Genomic DNA, 6,000 nt, shown 5'->3' with positions numbered 1-6,000 from the left:
AAGGGCGTATATGTGCATAATTATGTATGTATTTATGTATGAATATGCATGCATATATGTATTTATTTATGTACAGGGTTCGTCCAGAAAATAAGTGTACTGATTTTTTCCTGCCACTCCAGGCGTGCCCAGCACCGCTCCGACGGGCTGCGGTTGGAGGGGGGTATGTTGGCAAGCGATGCTGAAAAAGGCAGTCGGCTCTGAGCTGTGGTGTAGTGAGGAGCTCTGTTAACGCAAACCTCCACGCTTCGACCCACGTCAGGGAACGCAATGCTGAAGTTTTTGGAGCAGCATTATTCCATCAAATTTGCGGTAATGCTTGGGAAATTGTTGACCGAAACTGTCGGTATGATTAACCAGGCTTACGGGGAGTCAGCCATGTCCAGAAACATGATCTTTCGGTGGCACAAGATGTTCGTGGAGGGCAGAGAAGAGGTCGACGACAAACCACGACCTGGACGCCCATCAACGACACTCACCAACGAAAATGTGCAAAAAGAAGTTCGCGGTGTACTGAACTCTGATCGTCATCTTAGTGTTTGGATGATAGCAGAGCAGTGTAATGTGCCAAAAACAATAGTGCACGAGATTATTAGGGAGCAATTACAGGTGCAAAAAATTTGTGCAAAGTTGGTGCCGAAAGTGCTCAGTGATGATCAAAGACTCAATCGTTTGGAAATCACGACACAACTTGCGGATCACTGCAAAAATGATCCACATTTTTTAGAGAACGTTGTTTCGGGTGACGAGACGTGGATCTTTGAGTACAACCCGGAGTCGAAGAGGCAAAGTGCGGAGTGGCACACCCCATCATCATCCCGTCAAAAGAAAGCTCGCATGAGCAAATCTCGGATCAAGGCGATGCTCATTGTCTTTTTTGACAAAAGGGGAGTCGTCCACTACGAATTTGTACCTGAACGACAAACTAAATGCTGCATTTTACGTCCAAGTGCTCGACAGGCTTCGAAAACGAGTCGCCCGCGTCCGGCCAGCGATCAAAAACATCTGGCGGCTGCATCACGACAATGCGCCGTCTCACACTGCGCTTGTCGTGTCAGACTTCTTGGCCAAGCACGGCGTGGCAATGCTGCCGCACCCGCCCTACAGCCCGGACTTGGCACCACCGGACTTCTTTCTGTTCCCGAAGATAAAGAGGAGTTTGAAAGGAATGTGATACAGGACTTTGGACGCCATCAAAGAGGCCGTGACGACGTGTCTTCGAGAGGTTCCCAATAATGCCTTCGCGGGAGCATTCCAGGAATGGAAACGCTGCTGGAACAAGTGTATCGACTCACAAGGGTCCTATTTTGAGGAATATTAGCTTAAGATATGTAAAAGTGTAATACGTTTTTTTTCCTGAGCTCAGTATACTTATTTTCCGGACGAACCCTGTATGTGTTTGCATGCATCTTTGTATGTTTATCTGTTTATGTATGTATGTGTGTATATATATATTTTTTCTTTTCAATATTCAAATCTGTTCTAAATGAATTTGTCTGTTTACATGTATTTATGTATACATATGAATGTAACCATAAGTTTATGGCCTATTATAATATGTATATGACGATGGGTTAAATGGAAGAATGGACCATTTCGGCTCAATTTTGCCCAAAGAATGACCTCTATCCATCTATCTCTCTACTCCGTGAAGTAGCCATAATAAATGTCTTGTTATCATATTGTACAAAAATGAAATTTTTCCATAATTCTCATTTTCCATGAGAAATGAGCAATAAAATAGAATGCATGTTCAAAATTTATTTGGCTCTAGCAAAATAATATTAATTAACCCTCTTAGTGCATTGGGGATTCCAGGGGTACTTAGTAAGAAGTCCGAAGGGTAATTTAAGAAAATGTATCACCTTAGGAAAAAAAACATTATGAAGTTATTTGTTTAGATATCCATATGCAGTTTTTTAAATTTATAATAAAATATTGTAGTTCATAATGATGTAATACATTTACATCATCTGAAAAATAAATGTAATTATTACAGTATTATAAATTTAAAAGAATATTTTTTAGCAATAATATTTCGATTTTTTAGACACAAAAATATATTTAAAAAAAACATTTTTCAATAAAACTACTATATTTAAATATAATAAAGAATCCAAAAGACATGTAGAAAATATTATAAATAAATAAAAAGAAAAACCAGTGAATTGAAATTCTCTTTTGTGAATTGAAGATTCACAAAAGCCACTTGACATGAAGCAAATAGAAAATATACTTCTGACATTTCTTAAATTTCAGTGGCTTTTCCTAGTATGGATCATCATGTGATATCCAAGGTTTGGTTTTCTACGGAACTGTTTTGAACATAAATCGCACTTGAACGGCCTCTCATCAGTGTGAGTCATTTCGTGCCTCAAAAGGTGTGCTTTCCAATGGAACTGTTTTGAACATAAATCGCATTTCAATTGTCTCTCAACAGTATGTGTCAACATGTGATTTCTAGGGTTACCTTTCTTAAGGAATTTTACATAATTCGCATTTCATTGGCTTCTAATTAGTATGTGTTGACGTGTGCCTAACAAGGTGTCCTTTCCTATGGAATTGTTTTGGACAAAATTCACATTTGAATGGGCTGTCATCAATACGTGTCAACATGTGCCTTCAAATTTGTCCTTTTTGTCGGAATTCTTTTGAACATAAATCGCATTTCATTGGCTTATGATTAGTATGTGTCAATGTGTGATCAATAAGCTGTGTTCTCCAATGGAAACTTTTTGAGCATAATTTGAATTTGAACAGTCTTTCATCGGTATGTGTTGCCATGTGTCTCATAAGGTGTGGTTTTTGTCGGCACTCTTTTGAACATAATTGGCATTCGAATGGTCTTTCATCAGTATGTGTTGCCATGTGTTTAACAAGGTGTTCTTTCCTAAGGAACTCTTTTGAACATAATTCACTTTTGAAAAGCCTGCCATCAGTATGTGTTGACATGTGTCTCACAAGGTTTGCTCTGGTACGGAACTCTTTTGAACATAATTTGCATTTGAACGGCTTCTCATCAGTATGTGTCCATGTGTGCCTCGCACGGTTTCCTTTATTATGGAAATGTTTTGAACATAATTCTCATTTTTGAACGGTCTTTCATTAGAATGTGTTGTCATGAGATAATCAAAATATTTTTTTGTGCAAAACATTTGGAGCATATCTCACATGTAAAAGACCTTTCACCAGTATGAGATACTGCATGACTCTCAAGATGTTCCATTCTAGGATAACCTTTGGCATAAATGTTAAATTCATGTTGCTTTTCATCAGTATGCCTTTTGAGATCACATCTTTGTGTGAAACATTTTGAACATGTACCACATTTGTACAGATTCTTATCAGTACGTGATGACATATCGATTCTGAGTTCACTTTGATTTTGAAAGTTTCTGGAATGATTTACCCCTTTGTTCTTCTTTTCTACAGCATGCACCAATTGTACGTGTCCATTAATGTCACTTTTGGACTCAAATGCATCCAGGAAAATGTCACACCTGAATTGTTTCCCCTTCTTAAGACGTACTTCCATGACATGAGCTTTCAGATCATCCCTGTGTAGGTAACAAGGTATTTGCCCTTGTTGCAAATTAAACATTTGTGCAAATGATTTTCTGCATCATCCATCTTAGCATGAGCATATTCTTTTTGACCACCATCTGAAATGACTTAGGATCTTAACTCTGTGTTATTGATAAGCTTAAATATTTTTCAAAATTCCTTTCTGACATTTATTCCTCAATTAAAATGAAATAATTTATATAGTTATTATCTCCAGACATGGATTATCATTTATGCTGTCATGTAATGATATTATCTGCCTGATATATCTCACTAATCCAGTGAAAATGTTTCAATAATGTGCTACATTAATGATGTGACTTATGATACAGGATCACTAATTAATAAATTTGAATTAACAATCAATTTTTATCTGTTTTAAGAACAAGGAGCAATAATACCTATTCCAGATAATGACCTGAGTTGTAGCTTGGCTAGAGTATTTTTTCTCATAGAAAATCATTTTAAAAATATTGGAAAAATGTTTTATCCGGACACCAAAGAAAGAAAAGAAAGTATAATCACCCTAAAAGGTAATGCCTTTATACAATATTAAAGGGATTTTGCAAATAGATTATCTATCTAGTGGTCAAACAAACAATATACTTAAATTACTAGATCAAGAATAAAGCAAAAGATATCACACCAAAGATACGTTAGCCCCAGGAAGTTTTGTTTCATAAAGACAATAAAAGCTCATATATCTCTTTTATAGTATGGCATAAACAAAAATACTAACGATCAAATTGTTACACTATTACCCTTTTTTGCCTGATTTGGCAACACCATATGTCCAATATTTCTTAGACCAAAGGTATGCTTGGGCCTGGAACTTTCCTCTTTCATAAAGATGATGCAGATGTATCACTTTTTAGCATGGCATAAACAAATTCACTTATACACAATTTGTTGCCCTATCATTCATTTTTGCCTAATTTGGAACCACCATAAGTCAAATTTTTCTTAACTTAAAAATTAGCCTGAGATGATAAGATCTGCAACAGATAAGAACTGGTAGCTTATGTGAAAAGGTACATTAAAGGCCTAAATGACCACTAGAAACTCAAAGCTTCTATTAATGCCCAATGCCATTTTCCAGGTTTATTTGGACATGTGCCAATGATTATTACATACTCTTATTGTACTATTATGTACTCTGCACTTGTACATAACATCTCAGTTGTTTTGAGTTATTATCACTGTTTACTAGATGCCTATAGCTTTCAAGAATGCCAATTTCAACCCCCAGCGGCACTATGATATGCCAGCAGAAAATTCAAATTGAAATTTGTCCGGATTTAAGCATGGCACCCTGTAATCAGCAACAGTTCTACATGACCAGAAAGTAATCAACATGAAAAGAGAAGTCCTGAGTCGTCCTTACCTTGTGCCTGTGACATGTTATCTTCCAGGCCTCTTTCTTCTTGTGCGATGTCATCATCATATTCTTCCTTAATGTCCACTTCCTCATTGAAAGACAATGGTAATTCTCTGTCTTCTGAGTGGTCCTACCAGATCAAAGAGAAACATTACATTGTACAGCATATCTATGTCAACTCAGCAAAAAATGCACCAGGTATATTACTTATAATTTGAAATTGTGCAAAGTCTTAAAAAAAAACATAAACACAGTAATCAACCTGAAGGCCGGTTTAGTAGGTGATGGTAGAGATCACCCAGTACCAAGCCCTATACGGTGTGTGAAAATTCATACATCAGGGTAGGGGGCCAGTTCCTTTCCCTGTGCCGGTTATGGTTTCCCAGGAAGACCTGGTACCCAAAAAATCACTTACGCTTGGGTGGAGCTGCAGGTGCCCAGAGTGCCTTGCATGGGAATCGAACCCGGGACCCTCGGGTCAGCAGTCCAATGCTCTACCTACTGGAATACCGCGACCCCCAAAGTCTTTTAATGCCTCTAAATATAAAATAACAATCTTGGTATTAATTGATTTCAAATGAAATAATTTTCAACTTCAAATGAGTTTATCATCATGAATCAAAACCTCAGTCAACATGTGATATTAATGCTACCCACATTTTAATCTAAAGTTAACAGTTTGTGAGTTTTATAATGAAAATAATTGAATCATATGAATAGCAAAAAACTGTTAGAGATGATGCAGCAGAAACTTTTAATTGAGTCATCCCATAAGTGTGCTTTATAATAGAGCAATTTCAGAATGCATAAACCATTTGCCTTGACTGGGATTCGAACTCCGATCCCTCCATGTCCAGCCATGTACTTTAGCAAGTTAAGCTACCAAGGCATCTTCTTAAACTATGAAATTTTGGAGGCTTTTTCAAAGGAACAAGATGCTGTGACAGAACACCATACATACGCTATCACAGGCTTTCATAGTCCTGTGCAACATGCCACAGTCCACATGGTTAAAGCCAACTTTAAATACTTTGTTTCTTTGTGCCTATGATAAATTA

The sequence above is a fragment of the Hetaerina americana genome, unplaced genomic scaffold, assembly GCF_022747635.1.
Source record: "Hetaerina americana unplaced genomic scaffold, ioHetAmer1.1.p SCAF_45, whole genome shotgun sequence".
Lineage (NCBI taxonomy): Eukaryota > Metazoa > Arthropoda > Insecta > Odonata > Calopterygidae > Hetaerina > Hetaerina americana.
This window is presented reverse-complemented; position numbering follows the sequence as displayed.